The 25,010-nt window shown below is 35.2% G+C and overlaps 1 protein-coding gene and 1 pseudogene across 7 annotated transcripts in view; one reads left to right on the top strand and one right to left on the bottom strand.

Moving 5' to 3' along the window:
- The window catches only part of GRM8 (glutamate metabotropic receptor 8), a 736,117-nt gene that overhangs the window by 254,289 nt on the left and 456,818 nt on the right, over positions 1 to 25,010 (top strand). The window lies entirely within an intron of this gene.
- Positions 9,592 to 10,102, bottom strand: LOC144288449 (ATP synthase F(0) complex subunit C2, mitochondrial pseudogene; annotated as a pseudogene).

Below are 25,010 nucleotides of genomic sequence, written 5' to 3'. Positions count from 1 at the left end.
TCTCTTATGTCCTTTCTTTTAGGGCACTTATTTCATCATGAGGGTCCCACACTCATGATTTCATATAACTTTTCTGCCTCCCAAAGTTCCCATCTTAAAATACTATCACATTGGGAATTTGGGATTACAGATATGAATTTTAGTGGAGTACAATTCAGTCCTCAGCAATATCTACATCTAAATCTTGTTTAATTTTCCTCAGTAATATTTTGTGGTTTTAAGAGTACTACCCATACACACATTTTAAATTTATTCCTTATATGTTATGGATTTTGGTGCTATTATAAATGTATTTTCTGTTTCATTTCAATTGTTTGTTGCTTCTATATAAAAATACAAATGGCTTTTGTCTATTGATCTTGCATCCTGTAACCTTACTCAATTAACTTATTTGTTCTAGTGGCTTTTTTTTTTTTTTTAAGATTCTTAAGCTATTCTATATACCCAATCAGGTTGTTTGTGAGTATTTGCTTTGATTCTCCCTTTCCTTTCTGTTTGCCTTATTTTCCTTCCCCCCCTGTGCTCTATTGCACTGGCCAAGACCTCCTGTACAATCAATCTTCAATGGAACTGACGTGAGTAGATATCCTTGCCTTGTTCACCAGTCTTATGGAAAGAGCATGCAATCTTCTACTAGTAAGTGTGATATTAGCTGTAGGGCATTTGATTTGCATTTTTATATTTGTAGCTAATATGATCAGCTTATTGGCTACATAGGCCTTTTCCTCACCCAGATTCTGGAATCGGTGATTATGGTAGCTTCAGGCTCCTTAACTTTGTTTCAATTAGGGAAGCTCTTACTTATGTATTTTGTATATTGAGCTCCTGCATAATATTTTATTTTCAAGGTTCCATGGCTAAAAATAAGTTTAAAATTACTGGCATAATGTCATGCTATTGACTTTTATTGAAGTTCAAAGCAGCCACTGAACCTCATTGATGAAAATACTGTGTATTATGAAACTCAATTTTCCTTGAAGAAAGGCCCAAAAGATAAACTCTTACTGGAATTTAGTACCAAGACCACACTTAGAATTAGTATATGAAAATATCATAGATCTGCTTTGTAAAGTACTGAGAATTGCTTAATCGATTGTATTTTCATTTTTGCCTTAGTCTTATGGAAGCTCAGAGCTAAATTTTGTGTATAATCAAATGATTTTTATATTTACATTATCTTTCCCAGTGCTTTGATGTGTTTTGATTTATTTTAACAATCTTAATCTATTTATGTCTTTTGTTGTAGGTCAACTCAAATCCTCTTAAAAAGGATTTCAAAGTATAAATAATTATCTCTTTTTGAATTAACAAAAAATCCAGTTCATAAAAGGACCTACCTTTTAAATATTTAATTGGAATAAATACCTACCTTTAAGAGGCTTAATGGAAAGCTATAAATGGAAAGTCTCTAGGCTTGGGAACATAGTCTTTTATTGGCTTTGGAAGATAAGCTTCCAAAGAAACAGCTGGAATGGTGTTCATGGTGAAGTGAAGCTAAAATGGTTATGATTTAAAACAAAACAAAGCAAAAACCAGAGACCTGCTGTTTTCTTCTGTAATTCAAGAGGCATGGTTGAATGTCCTGAAAATAACTGAATAATGAAACACTAAAGATTCACAATGCCTTGGGTATCTGAGTGATGTGGTAAGACATAGTTGTGGGGAAATTGCAGGCCATTTCAGTCTATCCTTGTGCTGAAGAAAATAGTTTACTTTTCTGTGACAATAATTAGAACAATACAAAAATTTAAATTATAGTAATTATTGATATTTGTACCACCTACTGTAATCACACATGAGCATATTTGTGCATTTTAATGCTAATTATAGATGTCTTGACCTAAGAGAGAGATAGAGTGAGAATTGCTTTATAAAGAATTCTCTGCCACCATAAGCACTTAATTTTTATATGTAATTATTTGGGGGAAATGAAGTAAGCTTTACTTTAAAAACATTCCTAAGTGTGTATATTTTAGTATTAAAGTATGCCTTTAATGTTTGAAAGTAATACCATGTGCCAAGTTCAATCCAATTACTTTACATGTATATTTCATATTTCTTACCATAATTTGCAATAATTCTGTGGGAACAATTGCACTTATGCCCTATTATAGGTGAGAAACTGAGCTTAGAGAAGTTTAGTAAATTGCCAAGGGTCATAGTTAGTAAAAGGTAAAACCAGGATTTAAACCATTACTGTGTTTGGAAGGAATTTAGCTGTAAAAGTAGCTTACACAAACAAAACCTTTTTTTTTTTTCTTACAAGCTATCTGAGGGTAGGAGTTTGCTGGCATTGGTTTAGTTGCTTAATGATGCTATTTTATCCTCTGTTTCACTGTCATTGGTAAGTTGACTTTTCATTTTTATACTTTTTGCTTCATAAAATGTACAATGCAGGCCCAGGCATCATATATTCAGGGCAAGAGAAAGGGAGAAGTGACAATGCCAGCCAGAGCTGTGTCACCTGGGAAGTCTTGGCTCCAAGAGAAACAGGGAAAGTAAGCTTTAGTGTTCCCCGCTACAGAAGAAGGTGGCTGGGACCTCAGAATGCATCTTTGGTTGGTCAAATTACAGTTTTTGAAACAATGAATATTACATGATGCCAATGCTGTCAGGTTAGAGCTAGTGGAATTTGATTATATATAAATTTTAAAGAGATAAAGAAGAGTATTTCACTTCTACTGAAAGTTTTAATTCAATTTTCCAGAAGAGGCTTTTGGTATACTTTTCTCTGCCTTTTGTCTCCTATTTTTGTGGTACCATATTATTGTTTCTAAACATATTATTGGAGTAGATTCAATAGTGTATATCCTGCCAGAGTGTATGAGGGTAGCAAGAAAGAGGTGGGAACCTGGCCCCTATTCTGGCTTACAATTTATTTATTTAAAAAATATATATTTCATTTTTAAGAATTAATTTGAACTTATTTAAATATAGCAAGTTTTTTTTAAGTTTTTATTTTCAAATAAGTTAATGTACAGTGTTATATTAGTTTCAGGTATATGATATAGTGATTCAACAATTTCATATGTCACTCAGTGCTCATCATAAGTGCACTACTTAAGCTCCATCACCTGTTTCACCCATCCCCTCACTCGCCTCTTCTCTGGTAACCATCCATTTGTTCTCTATAGTTAAGAGTCTGTTTCTTGGTTTCTCTCTCTCTCTCTCTCTTTTTTTCCTTGCTCATTTGTTTCTTAAATTCCACATATGAGTTAAGTTATATGGTATTTGCTTTTCTCTGATTGATTTATTTAGCTTAGCATTACACTCTCTAGCTCCATCCATGTCTGTGGAAATAACAAGATTTCATACTTTTTTATGGCAGAATAATATTCCAAGACAGATAGATGATAGATAGATAGATAGATAGATAGATAGATAGATAGATAGATCGAACTCCCATCTTTGTCCATTCATCAATCAATGGGCACTTGGGCTGCTTCCATATCTTGGAGGTTGTAAATAATGCTGCTATAGACATAGGTGTATACATCCATTTGAATTAGTGTTTTTGATTTCTTTGAATAAATACCCAGTAGTGTGGGTAGAAGTACTACCTAGAGTAGTTCTATTTTTAGTTTTTTGAGGCTGAATGGTTGCAACAGTTTGCATTCCCACCAACAGTGCAAGAGAGTTCCTTTTTTCTACATCCTTGCCAATGCCTGTTATTTCTTGTGTTTTTTATTTTAGCCATTCTGATGTGTGTGAGGTGATATCACATTGTAGTTTTCATTTGCATTTTCCTGATGATAAGTGATGATGAGCATCTTTTCATGTGTCTGTAGGACGTCTGTATGTCCTCCTTGGAGAAATGTCTGTTCATGTTGTCTACTCATTTTTAAATTGAATTATTTGCTTTTGGATATTGAGTTGTATCAGTTCTTTATAACTTTTGGACAATAACCCTTTATTAGATATTTTATTTGTAAATATCTTCTCCCATTCTATAGATTGCCTCCTAGTTTTGTTGATTGTTTCCTTCGCTGTGCAGAAGCTTTTTATTTTGATATAGTCCCAATAGTTTATTTTTGCTTTTGTTTCCCTTGCCTCAGGGGACTATCTAGAGAAAAGTTGCTATAGCTGATGTCAGAGAAATTACTACCTGTGCTCTTTTTGGGATTTTTATGATTTCAGGTCTTACATTTAGGTCTTTAATGCTGGTTTACAATTGAGTGGAGAGAGAAGGCAAACATGTATTATAGTAGAAAGAGTACTACAACATGACTAGAGGTGCAGATTTCATATTATGATATTATCAAAGGCATAAAAAGGGTATAAGCTTGGATAAGTATGTATTGTTAATAGAATTTATGATGGTAACAAAAAAGCAGAGTAATAATTTATCATTTTGTTACCTCTAACTTACTATCAGAATAGCCTAAACAATAACAAAAAAGTAAAAACCAAAACAAAACAGAGCCAGAAAAGATAAATACCATATGATTTCACTCAGATGTAGAATTTAAGAAACAAAACCAATGAACAAAGAAAGAGAGAGAGACAAAGAAAGAGACTCTTAACTATAGAGAACAAACTAACGGTTACTGGAAGGGAGGTGGTGAGGGAATGGGTGAAATAGGTGATGAGGATTAGGGAGTGCACTTGTCATGAAGAACACTGAGTGATATATGAAATTGTTGAATCACTATATTGTGTACCTGAAACTAATATAACACTGTACATTATACTGGAATTAAAATGACTTAATAAATTAAAAGTTTGTAAAAAGTTAATGAGGAAAAGTTAATACAGTTAAGGAAATCTCACTAAAATTAATAGCTGTTAGTAAGGTTATAGTTTGTGTTGGTTAATTACCCTGGTTAGCTTTATATTATTTTGCCTTAAGGGCCTCAATATGATCTCTTCATTTAGGAAGGGTTAATATTATTAGGGTAGTGACCAAATACCCATCTTCATGTCTGGTACCTCTGGAAATTTTTATAAATGGAATATAGTTTTATATGTTACAGAGAGTTTGCATGGGGTCATTCATTCATTCTAACAATCGTAGATTGATGCACAGTCCATGCTAGGAAATATTTCCAGCCCCAGAGCTACAGAGCTCATGATTCTTTTCTTCAGGGGCCTACGATTTAGGAGGAAGATGTCTTCCAATGCCCATTCTGCTCCCTAATTTTATGAACCTATGGCCAACATTATGCAAAACTTAATTTGACTATTACAGTGAATCGCCTGCTTAATTTAGGCAAAAAATGTAAAATGAGCAGTTAATCAGACACTCAAACTGCATGTTTAAACTGACATATAACTATATATGTTCCTGCCACTATATAAAATATAGAATTATTTATGGTAACTATAATTCTTCCTTCCCATGCATATTAAGAATTTACTGACTAATGCTGTTAAACTGGACCAAAAGATCTGGAAATTACTAACTCACTTAAAAAATACAGTTTTATTGTCAGAAGGACTCATATAAGTATACCTAGAAAGAGTACCTAGCACATCATAGGTACATAATTAATAATTTGTTGAGTAAATGTTACTGAATGAAAGGAAATACATCATTGTTTCTCTGTAGAACTGTATTTTCCAAGAGTTGGTAGGACTTTTCTAAAAATTCATCCACTTATAAAGAGGTAGACATTTTAGAAAAGTTATAGTTTGTGTTGGTTAATAAGTTTAGTTGGGTTCAAATTATAGTGCCTTAAGAGCTTCTATAGCAACTTTCCTGGAAATACTTAAAGTGGTATGCGAAAGGCTTCTTGTGGTGCATCGAAATCCTCTGTTAAACTGACAAGTTGTTTTGATGTCCTTTGGACAAAATGACATAATGTCATTTCTTGTGGAGAGAAATGTGCTAGCTGGCAATTGTATCCTTGCTGCAAGGTTTTGATGGAAGTGTTTTGTTATAGTAGCTTGGTATATATTCTTTGACTTTTAGTTTAAACAGCTCAGTGCAGCTGTGTTGGCAGTTCTTCAAATGAAGGACTTTAGTGTCTTTTAAGTTTGAAACACCCCAAATTTTGAAAGCTCTGTGATAAGACAAGGGTGAACCACCCATTAACTTATTTTTCTGTATTATCGTTTCCTTTAAATCATAAGCCTATTTCCACATACTTGGTAATTTAAAAATTGGTAGAGATAAGAAATTTATTTATTATAGGTATCATAACTTGATAAGAAATCAATTTAACTCTTTGGCTGCTTTATCAGCTCAAGGTCCATGTTGGAGCTGCAACTGTGAATGAGACCAACTTCTTACCCTTAAAGAACTTAATATTTAATATGCAGAAATCATGGTAGGTGCTGCCACAGGACCAGGCACAGAGCTGGGTGGGTGCACAGGAGGAAACCACCCAAGCCAAGGGGCAGGCCATCAAGGAGACCTTTAGTGTCTGTGTGGCAGCAGCCAGGAAATGATTTCATATATCAAAGAGGAAGTTTTTTCCCCACGTAATTAAAAGCTATAATACCCTTCTAGTGAAGCTAGATTTCAAATGTAGAAATAATTTTGAATATGAAGGGCAGAGCCCTTCAGAGCTCAGACTGGAGCCTAGTTTCTAGATTCAAATTCTGACTTTGCCATTTACTAGCTCTAGGCACTTAAGCAAGACACTTAATTTCTCTTATGCTGCAGTTTCTCACTTGTAAAATGGGGATGATGACACTAACTCACAATGTTAAATGATATTTAATGTTTATAAAAGGATTAGAACAGTGCCTGGCATAGCAAGTACTGTATGTGTTTGTTAAATATTGTCATAGAGATACAAAAGCATTTAAGCACAGTTAAGGATTTGACTGTGACCTGTGATATAACATATGTCTTCTGTGCTCTTCCAAGTCAATACAATTAATTCTAGTGAGCTGAAGCTCCTGTAAAATGGTATTGGGAAATGGGTTAAACATTGATTTGCTATGATCTAGTCTTATTTAGGTAAATTGTTTATGTTTAATAATTTATATTGTGTATATATGTATGTGTATTAATAATTTTGAACATTTTTCAAGAGATCTGAATAAGAAATATAAAAGTCTACATAGCTTCTTAAAGTCTAATACATTTATGACAGCAGAAACAGTAATTATTATGCAGAAAAAAGTGAAAACATGAGTTTTAGTAATTTTAAATATCAATTAACTTGTATCATTGTTTTAAGAACATACTGCAACTTTAAGAATTAATTCAACTGCAATTATATATGATAGAAAGATAAGAAAAACTTCCTTTTCTTTGATTGCTAGAGCAGATTATGATAATAATAAATGAGACTTTTTGTACATTTAATCCTCATAAAAAGGAAATAGATTTTTAAAAAAAGATTTTATTTATTTATTCATGAGAGACACAGAGAGGCAGAGACATAGACAAAGGGAGAAGCAGGCTCCCTGAGAGGAGCCCAGTGTGGGACTCAATCCCAGGACCCTGGGATCACAACCTAAGCCAAAGGTAGACGCTCAACCACTGAGCCACCCAGGTGCCCCAGAAATAGATATTTTTGAAAAGTAGGTAGAGCATTCTAAGAAAGAACCTTTCAATACTTTTAATTACTAATAAAGCCAAATCATAGTTTTGCTCTTTAGAAATTTAACACACCTAGAAGATAAATATTTACTTTGAGATCACAATAAAGTGATGAACTTAAATATATGACATGAAACCATAAAACTTCTAGAAGAAAACAGATGATAAACTCCTTGAAATTGGTCATGGCAGTCATCTTTTTGGACCTGACTCCAAAAGCAGAAAGAGCAAACATAAACAAATAGGACTACATCAAATGAGGAAACTTCTGCACAGCAAAGAAAATCATCAACAAAATGGAAAGCCAGCTTACTGAATTGGAGAAAATATTTTCAAATCAAATATCTGATGAGGGGTTAACATTCCAAAATATATAAAGAACTCCTATAACTCTATGACAAAAAGACAAACAATCCAATTAGAAAATGGCAAAGGACCACTATAGATCTTTTCCAAAGTAGACATACAGATGTCCAACAGGCATGTGAAAAGATGTACTACATCACTAATCATAAGAGAAATACAAATCAAAATAACAATGAGATAACCTCATGCTTGTTACATGACTATTATCAAAAAGACGAGATATAAGAGATGTTGGCAAGGATGTGGTTTAAAGGCTGTTTTTGTGCACTGCTGGTAGAAATGTAAATTGGTGCAGCTACAATGGAAAACAGTATGGAAGTTTCTAAAAAAATAAAAGAAGAACTACCATATGATCCAGCAATTCTACTAGGTAGTTACCCAAAGAAGATGGAAACACTAATTTGAAAATATATATACACCCTTATATTCATTGCAGCATTATTTACAATAGCCAAGATACGGAAAAACCCAAGTGTCCACCAATAGATGAATGGATAAAGAAGATGTCATACTTTTTTATACAATGGAATACTACTCAGCCATAAAAAGAAGGAAATCTTGCTGTTTGCAACAACATGGATGGACCTTGTTGAATGAAATAAATCAGAGAAATAGGTACAAACTTCAAATTATAAAATAAGCAAATTGTGGGAATGTAGTATTCAACCCAGTGACTGTAGTCAATATTACTGTCATGCATTTTTGAAAATTACCAAAAGAAAAAATTCCTAAAAATTCTTATTACAAGAAAAATATTTTTAATAACTTTATAACTTTATGTGGTAATAGATGGTAGGTAGACTTACTGTGGTATTCATTTCCCAGGGTATACAAATATTGTATACCTGAAACTAATACAGTGCTATATGTCAATTGCATCTCTTTTTAAAGAGCTTGATTTTTTTTAATCATCCTGGCCAATGGGGAAATTATCAATCACCAGTAGGTTCTTAGGTTAAAGGCTGAGATGATTTTAGTTTGTGGATGTTGATCCAAAATTTGCCTGCAGAAAGCCATTTAGTGACTTACTCAAGCTATTGAGCTTAGGACCCTATGGAAAAAGCCATACTGTGGACTTCATGTGGGTGGCAAGGAAATGGGAAAGTTATATTAAATTGGCAAAATAATGCTGAAATAGTTTGCTTGTGCTTCTTAAACTCCCATTTGTATCAGTGAACTCAGCAAATTATCTTTAAAAGATTCCCCCCCTTTGTGTGTGTGTGTGTGTGTGTGTGTGTGTGTGTGTGTGTGTTGCAGGAGAAGAGTTTGTGGAAACTGGGAGGAAGATGATTAGGAAAGTTTTAACTAGATAAAAGGAGGAGACATGGGCAAGGATATAACATATCATAGGAGCTAAGTGGTATATCAGTGTGTTGCAGGAGAAGAGTTTGTGGAAACTGGGAGGAAGATGATTAGGAAAGTTTTAACTAGATAAAAGGAGGAGACATGGGCAAGGATATAACATATCATAGGAGCTAAGTGGTATATCAGCCTGAAAAATCTAAGATCATTTTTAGAGATTAAATAGGTTATATTATAATTCCTACTTCTAAATGAAGCACTCACTTTAATGACAAAATCATTCCTTTTTAGCCTTATCTTTTCAAAGCAGTAAGTTCATTAAAAATAAACTTGATCCTATAGCTAATAGGGAGCCAGGGTAGATTTTTGGTCAGGGTAATAACAGATCATTATTTTTGTTATTCATACAGTATTTATTTGTTTTTCTTCTACTGAATCCTGAACCAACTATGTTTCCCAGGCTGCTTGGGGAGGTATAGGGAAAGCAACATACATGAGAGATGTGAAAGAAAGAAATATGGGAGGAGGAGATGGCTTTTCCACATGGCAAAGAGGATGAGAAAGGCCACCATCAGGCAAAAGACCCCCATGGCTTCCAAAATGTCATAGGAGATAAACTGTTGCTTCAGAGAAGGGTTCTGGGCATAACCAATGATGATGTTCCCAAACACAGTCCCAATCCCAGCCCCAGAGCCAACCACCCCAATGAGTTTGGCGGCTGGGTCAATGTTCCTTGAAATGGTGCCATTTTGGGAGCTGCTAACGGGAATAAGTGAAGTCAGAGGAGGTGGCTGCCAGGCTACTGAGGCACTCATCTGTCAGTGTTGGTCCTTTTAGCACCACTGCAGAGAGTGGTAGTCTCAGCAGCAGAGAGGTGATCCCAAACAGGGAGGGGATGGAGATAAACTTGTTGTGGGCATACATTTTCATGGTGTGTAGAGAAGATAGAGAGGGGAAATCTTAGACTCTTATGATTAACCATGATTTAGTGGCATGATTAATCGAAAGGAAGAGAAATTGAGACATTAAACCTTTTTGGGAAGTTGTTTCAGTAAATCAGGTATGAGTAATGACCATTTAGAATATATGGCCCACTAGGAATAGAAGAGAAATATGAATTGAAGAGGCATTCTGAATATCCAATGACAAGATTTAAGAAGCTAGGGTAAAGTCTTCCAAGAGGGGATGTCTAGTAGTGTCTTGTATATTTGGGAATATAAATAATTAAAGTTGTCACACCTATAAATGTGGTAATTGAAACTATAAAGCCTATAGAACTCTTTGTGAGGAATCAAGGGCACAGGCAAGAATTAAGCTGTGTGCAGAAATTCTAAAGAAAAAAGGCTAAAAATCACTCTAGAGTAACTAAATCCTAAAACCGTCAGTGTTTACCATCTGAAGTACACCAAGAGAAAGGCTGACCACTATAGAGATGGACTCATTTGAAACAAAAACATCTTGTTACTTTGAGGTTAAAGTATATAAGGGAAATATAGTAGCATTGAATTCACAAAAATAATCTTTTCTATTAGCTATTTGCTTGTTTATTGTTGGTCTTCCTCTAGAGCATAATAAGCTCTGTGAGAGGAGGTACTATGTCTCTTTGTTCATGATTATATATCAAGCTGCTAGGAAAGGAATTGATAAATATTGATAAATATTTGTTGAATGAACAAATGGGTAAACAGTTGCACACTCAGATCTTTAGTGGAAGATAAAGTCTGCCTAATCCTAAAACCAAGGTTTGCCCAAGTCAAGAACAAAATGGATCCTAGAGCAGTGCTGTCCAATAGAGTGTGATAAAATGTTCTATACAGGAGCCACTGGCCCCACATGTGGCTGTTGAGTACTTGAATTTGTAACCAGCACAACTAAGGAACTAAATTTTAAATACTATTTAATTTTAGTTAACTTAATGTGTTAAGTGAACAGTGGCGACTGTTTTAGACAGCACAGGTATATAGAAAGACTTTACCAGTTAGGAAAACCTGCCTGCTCTGGGTAGATGTAATCTGTGCCAGAACGGAGGCTTTATTGGGATATAATCAGACTGAGAGGATTAGCTGTTGGGTTGTTTTTATTATTCTTTTTTTTTAGCACAAGGGACAAGAGGAGTCTGCCAAGCTCATATGAAGTCTAGGCCAGTTCACCAGGGAAGTAGACCAAAGGAGTGTTTGAGGCCAAAGCCCTAGTTAATAATAAGGTTGTATTTACTCTGAACGTCTTTATGAACATAACTGTTAGGGAACTTGCTGTGCATGGAAGAGGCTTCTGTAGATGACTAGAAAGAATTCAGGATTTAGGGATTTTGGTTACCTTTCTTTATGCCATGATAAACATTAATTGCATTTGATTATTAAAAGAGGGAGAAAAACTCTTAACTTAGAAAACAAACTGAGGGTTGCTAGAGGGGGCTAGTGGGCTAATTGGGTGATGGCCATTAAGGAGGGCACCTGATGTGATGAGCGCTAGGTGTTATACGCAACTGATAAATTATTGAACACTATATCTAAAACTAATGATGTACTAGAAGTTGGCTAGTTGAATTTAAAATAAAAAAATAAATTAAAAAAAGATGGGGTAGGCCTATATAATAATAGACTTAAACACACAGGCACTCAAGAACTCATAGAATTGAAAAGCAACATTTTTGAATATGAAAGTACAGCAAATGATAAAAAAACATATATTTAAAAATATTTGTTAAATTAGAGACATATTTATCATACTACATTTATCTAATATTTATTTATATTAGATTTTGGGATGTTCTAAAATGGTAAGCTTTTATCAGGCTTACCTGGTTAGTTACAGCTAGCATAGCAAATATTAGAATTATGCTGATTTCCTTGAGCTTCCTGTGACTAGGCTTTGGGAGGAGGTGGAATTTGTTCAGGAGTAATTTTGCCTTGTACTCAGAATTCACCCATAATAATACATATCAATATCATATTTTGAACTGTGTGTAGGAGCAGATGTTTGGCATGTTTTCAGGCTACTTTTGGGAATAGTTTCTGTTGAAGAAAGCAAAATACACTTCAGATCCATTCACATAATTTATGAAAGTGAATAGGGATTTCTCATAAAGGAAGAATGCTGGACAGACTATTATATTTAGCAAGATAAAGTGTGCTGTGTGCAAATTCCCAAAGTCAGCCAGTATAGCAGAGGACAAACAGATATTAATACATTCCAGGGGAAGGAGATTAGTTCTCTAGAGAGCAAACATGCAACAAAATAGAAGATTCTCTTGGGGTTTTCTGAACACTTAGATCATCTTCCTGAGACTAACCATTTGTTTTCATTGTTTTTATAAGAGAAAATCTTTTGCAAGAGCCTACTTTACACCAAAGAAAAATGTTTAAATATTGGAATCTTAAGGTTGGGAGGGACTTTCAAAGATTAGTCCCCACCTATTTTATGCTTGAATTACTGTTGCAAAAGCTGTGCCAAGGATCTTCCAGTCAGGGCTTTAATATATCCTGGAGAAAGTGGTTAGTAGCTCTATCCTTTAAGAACTGAGCCATTTCATCTTTGGAGAACTCTTGACACTGAATTACTTTAACAGAATCTAATTCTGCTGCTTTATGCCTTCCATTCATTTGTCCTCCTTGTAACAAATTTTATGATGATCTCTCTATTCTCACCCAAGACATTGAGTAAAATGTTACAACAAATGGAACCTAGGACAGAATCCTCCTATGATGCTGACACCTAGAACCAGATTGATATGGTTCCATTAATTACCACCCTCTGGATATAGCTGTTGAAACTGTTTGTGACTAATATGCCTTCTTATTCATGCACTCAGCTTATTTACTTACCTTCTAATTTTTTTCCCATTAAAGTTTTTAGGGCATTTGAACATGATTATCAGATCTCCAAGGCTAAATGTGCCTGATTCCTTCAAGAATTTCTTGAATATTAATTGATTTGTTGATTTGACTGTTTGTATGTCTCAGATTACCCCTGAATGTATCCAATTTGTCTATATTTATACCTCAGTACTTTGAGGCTGGTCTTGGCAGCACAGAAACAAATGGAGCTTTTGATACTCTTCATATAGATTCTCCTTTCCCCCTCCCTTCTTCTTCCCTTTTTTCTCCTCTCCATACCCTCACCTCCCTTTCTTTCTTTTTCCCTCCCCTTTTCTCCCACTGATTCTACACTATTTTATTCATTCATTCAATAAATATTCTTTCTACTGTTGATTTGTATTAACCTTTCTAAAGACTAAAATATCTAAACATGGATTGCTACTAAACTGTTGCTACTGTTCATTCTGTACAAGACTACTGTCCTTTTGGACTTAATCACCTCATTAAAAGTTTACTTCAAAACTTTTCATTTTATTATTTTAGCCCTTTCTTCTCACCTGTCAGCCTCTCTTTCAATCCTAATTGAGTCATCTAATATGGTCACTTTCCCTTTTACAAATTTTATGATGTCCTCTTCTGTTCTCACCAGGAAATTGAGTAAAATGTTGAAACAAATGGAACCTAGGAAAGAATCCTTCTATGATACTCGAAACCTGGAACCAGATTGATGTTGTTCTATTAATTAGCACCCTCTGGGTATGGCTGTTGAAACTGTGTCTAATCTGCCTTACTATTCATGCACCTAATTTACTTACTCCACTCCATATACAAGGATAAGTTGAAAATTTCTAGAAGTTTCTCTGAAGGTGAAGTGGGCTAAGTTACTCCTTGACTTACATTTTCTGGAATTCTAGATATTATACTAAAGAAGGAAAGGGTATTTGGCTGTTATTCTTTCCTCCTGAAATTGTTGTGTGGACCTCTTTTTTAAAGGTTTTAAAATTTATTTATTCATGAGAGACACAAAAAGGGGGGCAGAGACACAGACAGAAGGAGAAGCAGGCCCCATGTAGGGGGCCGAATGAGGGACTCAATCTCGGGACTCCAGGATTATGCCCTGGGCTGAAGGCAGATGCTCAACTGCTGAACCATCCAGGCATCCCAGTGTGGGCCTCTTTGTAGCATATTTTTCTTAGGTAAGCAATAATCTAACAAACACATGAGACTGAGAGAAGAATATTGGGAAAAGTTGAACATTCAGATAATTATTAGAGATGCTAATAGCATTTTTATGGGAGTGCAAAACATAATATCAAAACACTTTGACATATCATGTGAGATTTGCTACTTTCTAATCAGCAGAGGATTTGAAATAATTGCTGTTTTTATTAAAACAAACCAGAATCTCCAAGACACTGCTAATGCTTATTTTTAAATTTTTTCTTATATCTTCCAAGGAACTGAAAATATTTAAAATCAGCAAATACATGAATGACATCAAACTTTAGGAAGTTTATATGTTTTGGGAAAAATCAAAGATTCCCTCAATGATGATAAATCCTTGTGGAAAGGTCACATGAGTCAGTTAGATATTACAATTGGTGAATGGAATTGAAGAATTACAAGCTCAGTCTTTTCCTTATACGGAAAGTAGGGATTGCATTCATTGTGTAATTAAACCTTTAAGATAGATTGGTTAAAAATACCATCTTCTATATTTATAGTAAAACAGAAACTAATTTCCTATATGATATTGCTGCTTCCTTCTCTTTTAAGTTGACAGATATTCTTAATGACCAGTGTCTAGGATGTCATTATTCAGGTGACTGAATTTCATATTAAATTATATTCTACATGTGGAATCATTTAAATTATGTAGACATTTTTGTTGTTTCATGATATCTTGTATTTCCTAGTCTGTAACTAGAAACATGAAACTTTAAGAACATCACAGTTTTGAAAACATTATTGTGGTAAATCTTTAATATATAACAATAGAAAGGAATTTAATATGAGCCAGGACCACGAGAGGTTTCCAACATACAAAAAAATATTTTTGGAAGTATAGATTTCATTAAGTGTGTGAGAGCATTAGTATAAAGTTGAAGGAGGTCATATGCTACTAATGTCTTCATCCAAGGTTCTTAGGCTGAAGGGAAATTGCACCTACCATGAATTTGCTCAAATAATAAGAATATACAAAATCAGCTTCTTTTCCCCAACACTTTACAAAGTACAATTTAAAAATCAAGATGGAAGATAAAAACTTACCACGGGCAGTCTCAGTAATGTGTGGGACCTTGACCATCCTCCCTTCTCTTCTATTTTTTTTTTTTTTTAAAGATTTTATTTATTTATTCATGATAGTCACACAGAGAGAGACAGAGAGGCAGAGACACAGGCAGAGGGAGAAGCAGGCTCCATGCACCGGGAGCCCGACGTGGGATTCGATCCCGGGTCTCCAGGATCGCGCCCTGGGCCAAAGGCAGGCGCCAAACCGCTGCGCCACCCAGGGATCCCCTCCCTTCTCTTCTAAATGGAAATTGTGTTTTGTGTTCCTTAAAAGATTCCCCCTGTGCTCCTCAAATCTCAGGATTAGAATTCATATTTATGAAGAAAAGTCTTGGCTTGACACTTCCTGCAGACTGTACTAAATTTTCCTCTGATCTGTTTGGCTCTATCAATGGATTGATTTGTTCTCATCATGTGAGTAACAGCTATTCAGTGGGGAAAGTCCTCTCCAAGGTTAGAATGTAGATGCTATTAAACCAAGCAGAAATATTTTTATTTCATTAATAATAGCCAATGGAATTATATAATGAATCATGAGACTGGGCTATGTTCTAGTTCCAGGGCTTCCAACCTGAGAGCTCTCTTAGCTTTGAGGCATCTGAACTCTGGGTTTCCTCTGCTGCTATCAGATTGACTAGGTCAGTGATTTTTTTTTTTTAATTTTTTTTTTTTTTTTTATTTATTTATGATAGTCACAGGAGAGAAAGAGAGGCAGAGACACAGGCAGAGAGAAGCAGGCTCCATGCATCGGGAGCCCAACGTGGGAATCGATCCTGGGTCTCCAGGATCACGCCCTAGGCCAAAGGCAGGCGCCAAACCGCTGCGCCACCCAGGGATCCCTAGGTCAGTGATTTTTAACCATAATTGCACATCACTGTAGTCTGGGAAGCAAGCACAAATTCACCTCTGTACCTACAGTATTTTATTAGTTCCAGGAAGTACATTTTTTCACATTTTCTCATTTCTGAAATATGGATGTATTTTCTATTAGTTTAATCCTGGTATTATTGCAGAATTTCTTTCTTAGCAGTACATAACATAGTGGTCCATCTTATAATTGGTGGCATCTTAGAGTCAATGAAATGTGGACTGTATCAGAATCTCTGAGGGGGGTGGTAGCTTATTATGTAGATTTTACAAAAATTTTACCTGTGCATCAAGTGAGTCTGATGCACACTGCTGGCTATAAATACTTTGAGGTAGCTGTTGATATACTTATCCAATTAAGAACAATAATAATAATACACCGATCACTTCCATGCATTACTTTTTTCCCCTTCCAGGCACTGGGCTAAGTACTTTCTATATTTTTATCTCATTTAATTCTCATGGTAAACCTATTGGATAGGTATTATTATGTCCACTAAGTGGAGTAAGTAACTGAGGCTTAGAGAGATGAAGTAGGCTGCCTAAGGACATATAGCTATTAGAAAAGCCAGGATATGAACTAGGTGGGATTGACTTCAAAGCTCTAAGCACTACGTTGTATAGCAGTGGTTCTTAAAGTGTGGTCTGCAGATGAGCATCATCAGCATGCCCTAGGGACATATTAGAAATGCAAATTTCAGAGCTCTATCCCAGATTTAAGGAATTAGAGGGAATGGGAGCCTGGCTCAGTACTGTTTTAACAAATCTTCTGATGCATCCTAAGGTTGAGAACCACTGTTACATAGTATAGAAGTCTCCTATAAAAGGAATAGGAGGCATTGCTAATAAAGATAGAACCTAATAGAGTTTACTGGCTGGCTCATATTGTAATCCTAAAATAATGCCATATTTGCAAGGTTGACTAAGCTTTTAGTTGCTTAATAACAAATAAAATTGCATTTGCTCAAATGTGCTTTAATTATAGTTCCCAGTAGGCAGAACTATGGTAACAAAATATACTAGGCTCTAATGTTTTTTGCATAATGAGAATACTCAAAACATTTAGCACAAATGGATTACAATTCCCCATATAAGATGGGAAGACTCTAGAAGGACCACATGCCTTTGGTCTGACATCCTCTCGTCCTCAATCTTAGTCTAATCCTATTATTTCTTTTCCTCAAAAATACAGAATACAGTGTCTTGTTCCTGAGAGGAACGGGTGAACTGACAGGATTCCTCCTTGTATTATCTTGGGTTGAGAGATTGGTTAAATCTAGCATTTGTAATGCAGATAGAAATAAACAGTTTCTGAACAAAAGCTGATTAAAGAATTTAGTTGAAAAAACAAAGAACTTGCTTGCTTAGTGAAAAAAAAAATTGATTGACATTAAGGAATTAAGCATCCCAAAAGGATAAACATATTTGATTCCAAGAAGAAAAGGCAGTTTAAAAAATAATATACCAAAGGGACAAAGTGTGGAGATGACTGGTGAATATGCTTATGTCTACCCAATATCAATATAACTATTGAAAAGCACAACATTCAAATGGTTTCTTTCTTTCTTTATTTTTTGCTCTGCATGATGTAAAATAAGCAATTTGATTTTCCGCTAAATTGACTTGTTCTTGAATGCATTATTTGACCCATAGTACTGTATTATCCATGGCATTTCCCAGATGACTGAACTAAGTAGATTTCTTATTGTTCTTGCTTTTTTTTTTTTTTTCTAATATGGAGATGAAGAGAGTGATAATTGGAAAAGAGGAAAGCACCACATTTGGAACTTGGTAGTGGAGATTTTAGAAGCATAAGTGGTCTTCAGCCTAGAGCTGGTGTTCAGCTGCAAAGACTGGCAGACCCTGCCTCTGCCTCCATGGGCTTATACACACTTAATTAGCACAGATTGGTGTCTTATAAATTGGGCCAAAGCATCCAGGGGCTTTTTCATATCCTGAAATGCTTCCTTTTTGATATCTAACTTTTCTCTGATGTGAGACTTGAATCTCAACATGAATCCTGATTTATACTCAAGAGCTGTTTTCTCCTACGTCTTTCTACCTTAAATGAATCTGTAGACTTCTGCCTTCTATGCTCTAATTCTGTGACTGCCTGTGTCCCTGGTTGGCTTAGATCTCAGTACTGGAAGCCCATATCACCTGTCCAAGCCTATTGCCCCTATTGGCAATTCACTAATTGTGAGATTTGGAGTAACTTCACTCTGGACCTCAGTTTCCTCATCTACTTCATATCCAGTGGTATGTGGATGTATGTGTAGATATATATTTGTACATATGTGTACCTGTGAATTCATTTGAATGAATGAATGAATCAATGTGGATGAAAATAAAATGGAATAATATGTTTCAGACACTTCACAAAGTCTAATATATAAAGTATTCAACACATACTTCTCATTCTTATAGCTTTTTTTCCTATCCCTTGGTTATTTGTTTTTAGCATTGTTACCACCCAGTCCCTGTCCATATAAATTGGTTGCTAGCCATGATCTCTGTTCTATTGACTAGCCTTGGCTACCCCCATCCCACAACCTGCCATTTACAAGCCAACACAAACTTAGCATGGATCAAGTAGTTTATTTAGAAAAGTTTATTGGTGTCAATTAAGGCTTATTAGCATTGAGCACTGAATCAAATGGTTTCCTCAATCTGTGCAATATGAAAAGGAAATAAGATTTCCTTCTAACATTCTTTGAGAACTTTTGTGACTGTAGCACAGTCCAAATGTTTAATTTTATTGTTCTGGCTTCCTGGTTTGAGTAAACAGTAGAACTCAGGGAGTACTAAAGCTTAGCCATTTAATGTGGAGCTTTGCCTGCTTCTTAATTTGGGCAACTCTATTGATTTAATCATTGGTTTGGGTTTTCAAAGCTTGGCTTAGGCTTGATCTTTCAATAGCAGTCAGCCAATCTAAGCTATTTGTCATCATTTAACAAGGATGCAGAGGAAGACCTAAAAGTGGTAAATGGATTTGGAAGTCATTGCTGCTAAAACTTGATGGAGTTGGAGGATTAGATTATGATGGATACAGAAATGTTTTATTGACCATGATTTAATGGCTTAACAATTTTCTTTTTATTTCTAGAGCATTTACATACCTCTGAGTTATCTAATAGATAAATCTTAGACAATAGCATTATACCATGATGGTGACATAATGGTAAACTCATATATTACATCTAATGGATATCAAAATGGTAGTTTCTCCAAGACCAATATATGTCTATGAGACATTTTCATAAGCTGAAGTCATAAAATACATTTACATCTGCATATGTATCGTGTGCATTTATAGGTGCACATTTAACAATGCATGAATATTTATATATTCACACACATGAATTGGGATTTATTATGAGTGCTGAATATGGAATTGTAAAATCATGGAGGCTTAAGGCAGTTTCTTCAAGACCTACTTTTGCTTGATTATGATTTATTAATTTAACCTTTAGCCAGTTTTAAATTAACAATACTGTTCTCTTTGAAGAGAGGACTATTATTTCCAAGCCTATTAGGACTATATATGAATTCAAAACCTATTTAAGACTCTGATTTGGATTAAAGAAATAATATGTGAAATACTGTAAGTTTCTAAACATGAAGGCTGATTGGCATTTTTAGGGATGCAGTTGTATTTGGGAGCAAAAGGAAAAGATGATTTCCTAAATAAAGAGGAAATGAAGAAGCAAGGCCTTGTAATGTGTCTGGGATTAATGTATTACTATTTTTTTCCCAAGGAGGATCAATTTAAGAGGTTTGCAGATAACCTTAGCTTATAGAGTTCCTATTCTGGCATAGGTTATTATTGTTTGTTGAATTGGTAGAATTATCTATGTTATGGGCTGTGTGTGTGTGTGTGTGTGTATAAAATCTCATATATCTTGAGCATTATTGGGAATAAATGAGGCAATGCCAATAACTACCAAACATCCACCTCACCTATGGCCTTAATATAAGATATACTTATGGTCTAGGCATTCTGTGATCAGATGAATGAGTCCAACAGCAGATGTAGCATGAAGGAGTCTCATGGAACAGGGCTCCACCTTGTAAGGTTCTATTTTTTTATGTCCCAGGGGAGATTGGGATGGTGGGATTGGGCCCCAGGAGCGACATTTAATCATTACAGCAGACATGCAACAGCCCTGGTCTGTGAGCAATGAGTTCTTCACTCCTTCTCCGAACCCTTGTCCCTGCCTTATCATTCTTGTCCTTCAGAGCAGGCCAGAGCCACAGTATTCTGTTTCTCTCAAAGGTGATTCTCTTATTTGCCAACTTATTTTTTTCTGAAGATCTAGGGAGAGCGTTGTGCAGCACATTATTATTTCTATTGGCCCAATTAGGTCTGTATTTCTTAGGAAGGTAAGTTTAGCAGATCAAGTTTCCTGGCTGAGTCATGCTGACCAGTGTATTAGTAACTCCAATTATTTTGCTATTTGAACAAAACATGTTCACTCCCCTAATACTCAGTGTAGAAATCATGATATATATGCTTTTCTCTTTCAAGGGGAGAAAATCATAATGTTACTTTGTAGGGAAATTTCCAGCATACAAGCAGATACTTGCTGTTTCTCTTTCCTTTTAAAGTGAAATAATCAGTTTTAAGAAATCTCTGTGCACCCTTGCTTAATGCATAAATCTTTTTTTTGTGTGTGTAAATCTTTTATTCTTGTAGAAATATATTTTGGTTCTTGGTTTGGTTCTATGAAATGCCATTTTCTGTTTTAATATAACTTGAAGAATATTTTGGAGTACTTACCATGTGCCACACATTGTGCTGGGGCTGGAGATAGGAAAGCAAAAAAGACATGAAACTGCCCATAAGTAGCTCATAGTATTGCAAGAAAAAAATTACAATTTTGTGCTTACTTGTCTATATGAGTAAGTGTAACAAGAAGCTTGTCTGTAGTATTCCAGGTGACACATACAGAGGGGCTGTGGGTAATAGTCAGGGAGGTTTCATGAAGGAGGACCATTCTGAGCTCATTTTGAGCAAATAAGGGAATGAGGATATACTAGAAAAAGAACCTAGGGTAGGGAGGGTGCTGGAGACATATTCTTATTTTACAACTATAGTAGATAAATTGGAGAAAATGTCCTAGAAAGCTTATACTAAGAACCATATTTGACAGTGGAAAAATAGATTCAAGAGCATTTGTGCTTATATAACAAAAAGACTCATAAACTTGAAATAAGTCTGAATTACTATGCTTTTCTTCACAAATATAATTGAATAACTGATAATCTTTTAGTATATACAGTGCATCAAGCTAATAGATTAAGAGCTTCACTTATGAATATGTCAGTTATTTTTATTTATTTAGATAATATATTAAGAATTTTAAATTTTCTATTAAAATTTTCTTTTCCTTTAATAGACCATTTTCCCCCATATATAGGGCAAAAGCAAATTGTGGCTCAACATCTATTAGAAATTATAAAATCTGAATTCAGTTCTGATTAATGAGGTTTTTATAGTATGGGCTAAAATGCCTTTTGCTCAGGTCACAGAAAACCGCTTAATGGTCCCCATTCAAAAAATACTCGCTAGTCCTGAGCTGATGGCCTTTAACAATCTGTATCAGCTAGCACATGAGTACTTAGCCCTTTATCAGTCTACTAATTGGTGTTCTTTCCCTTTCTGTTATCCTGTTGTATTTTGTTCACATTTTTATTTGAGTGGTTTTCACAACATTGTGAATACTTGTTGTAATGTCTCTCTTGCTCTCATACAAGTTATGAGCTCCATTGTTGCATCTAAATAAGCAAGTGGTGACATTCCTGTGTTTGTTAACATTCTCTATACTGTTTTTGATAAGTTGTTGTCAACTTTGGCTGCTCATCACTTGGAAGTTTAATAAATATTGGTGTTTGAGTCTTATTCCCAGAGATTCTTAGTCATTGGTTTGAGGGTGGTCTGAGCACCCAGATTTTTAAAAGCTACCTGGGTGATTCCCATGTGCAGTGAGGTTGAGAATCACTGATCTAGATCTGTGCTATCCGATATAGTAGCTGCTAGCCACAGATGGCATTGAGCACTTGAAATGTGGTTTGTCTGAATTGAGAGTAAATACATATACTAGATTTTTTAATACAAAAATGTATCCAAGGGCAGCCCAGGTGGCTCAGTGGTTTAGCGCCACCTTCAGCCCAGGGCCTGATCCTGGAGACCTGGGATCGAGTCCCACGTCAGGCTGCCTGCATGGAGCCTGCTTCTCCCTCTGCCTGTGTCTCTGCCTCTCTCTCTCTCTCTCTCACACACACTCTCTCTCTGTGTCTCATGAATAAATAAATAAAATATTTTTAAAAAGTATATGATATCTCAATTTTTATATGATGACATGTTGGAATTGATAATATTTCAGATATGTTGGGATAAATAAATTTACTTAATTTATATTAATACTTTAATAATAATGATAACATTTAATTTCACCTGTTTCTTTTTACTTTTACTAGAAATCTTAAAATTACCTATGTGACTTGCATCATATTTCTATTGAGCAGCTCTGAACTTGATGAGTTTCTAAGTGGAAGGAACAGAGATGTTTAACAAAAATACATGCTCAAATGCTTTCTGGAAAGTTAATTGTTGGTGTTCATGGTTTGTATGATATTTGGTAAAAAAAACTTCCTCTATCTAGCTATATATATTTAAAATAATTCAGTCAATTGATACTATTGATTGCACAAGTTGTAGAAATTATTGTGCTGAGAAGAGAAATAATGCTTGTGATTAAAATGGAGATAAGCCAGAGACTCGATGGTATCTGTGTGTAAAAATGAAATAGAGTTGTGGAAAATGAGATAGTTATTTGAAACTGACCAAAATAAGGGGGAATTGAGAATATAGAGTGCTATTTTGTCATTACAATTGTGTTATAGGGAAAGTAAAACCGTTCTTCCTAAACTAGAGTCTATCCGGTGTTTAAAACAACAACAAAACCCTGAGTGAGTTACTTGGTCTACATACAGAAGGGATGAATAAATTGTTTACATAAATGTATATAAATATTTATGTATGTTTACAAAGATTGGAAAATGATATATAGAAAGAGAATTAGGGTCAAAGATGTCCGAGTTTTCCATGAAAGGAGAGATGGCAATGGAGTTGAGACCTTAGGCAACATAACCTGAATACTGTGCGTAGAATAAGTTTTAGGGGAGAGTTTGACCTATAGGGCAAACCACTGGACAGAGCAACATGTGGGTGGTAGGAGTAACGCATTTACTGCAGGCTTAGCTGATCAGGTTATTATGGTGGGCAACATTTGCTCTAGCCCCAGGTATTCAAAGTAAATGATGTTAAGTGTTTTGAGCAGGCTCTTATTGAAGGGGATTGGTTTAAAATTGGAAATTGCTAACTGTGAGTTATTAAGAGACACAGTATCCATAAATCAATTATGGTGCATTATATTCTACTCCATTGCCAGCATTCATTTAAACATAAACTACTGTATGTTCTACTCACAGTAGTACAAATCAAAAGTTTAGGCTACTTGAACTTATTCTACAGTGTTTGTCTTTTGTTGAAAGAAATTAAATACTTCTTTTGGTTTGGCTTTTGTTAAATTTTTGAAGGGTAACAGATTTGTATTCAGCAAATTCCTAGGGCTATAATCTTATTTTTGCTTTGCTTCTCACATCCTGACCTTATGAAGCAGCATGGGGTGTTTTGAAAAGCTGGCCTTGGGCATCTGAACAGACCCGGTTTGAATATTGTCTCTATCACTTACTGTTTGACCTTGGTCAAGTCAGGGATTGACCTACCCAACCCTTAACTTCCTTGGCCCTAATACCTATTTTGCAGGACCACTTAGGGAAGGAAATGTAAAATGCATTTCCTAGCACATGGTAAGTTTTTATAAATATTATTATTATTATTATTATTATTATTATTAAAGTCGAAAAGCATTCTGAGCAGGACAGTATTTTGTATAATCAAAAATTATAATTAAAATTAGTATTTTATATGTCAACATTATTTATACTTTTAGCCCCCAGATTTTGGAAGGAGGAGAAGAGGGGTGTAGAGAAGGGTTGGGAAGGGGTCATCAGCAAGAAAGCTTCCCCATTTATAGTTTGGACCTCTGGGGAGTTGAATTGAATCTCTTCTAGGATGGATACAGAGGAATATTGAAGACCTGAACAGTTGAGTAAGGAGGTAGAACAGAGCTGGATGATCCTCCTGTGATGGGGCAGCAGAGCCCAGCAGTGCTTGACTAGCAGATGTGCAAGCAATAAAGGCTTGTGGAGGGAGGCACTTTCTCTTTACCCTCCTGCCAGCCTGGGACGAGTGCTTTTTTTCAAGTTCCTGGGACTCTATTAATGTACTCCCTGTGAGCAAACATGACAAAGATATATCAAGAAGCACCTGCTATGTGGTGTTCGGAGGCAGGAGTAAGCCAGCACTGCTTACCCAGAACCTGGCTCATAGTAGGGATGCGATAGGTATTGATATGATCCAAATGAATGCACACCTCCTATGCTTTACAGTCCCCATGAGTATCTGGAGCTTGAACAATTCAAGCTAAATTCTTGACAAACGAGAATCTTGTTATATTCCTTTATACATGGTGAGAGTGTAAGAGAGGAAAAGAGAATGGAAATCAATGATAAATTAAGCAAAGGGTATTAACTTCCAAAAGACAAGGCCTTTAAATGCCTCTCAAAATTTTGCATTTGCTTGTTTTACAAAATGCTTTGATCAATGAAATTCAGTAGGAGAGGAGTTTCACACTTAGCAATTCTTTCTCCAAAGCCTATTTAGGATGAACCAGAAAATCTTTCACTTTTTTTTTTAAGCTTAACCTTTTTACATAGAGAAAGGATTTCTGTTATCTTCATTT

Source organism: Canis aureus, chromosome 18 (genome assembly GCF_053574225.1).
Source record: "Canis aureus isolate CA01 chromosome 18, VMU_Caureus_v.1.0, whole genome shotgun sequence".
Taxonomy (NCBI): domain Eukaryota; kingdom Metazoa; phylum Chordata; class Mammalia; order Carnivora; family Canidae; genus Canis; species Canis aureus.
This window is presented reverse-complemented; position numbering and strand designations above follow the sequence as displayed.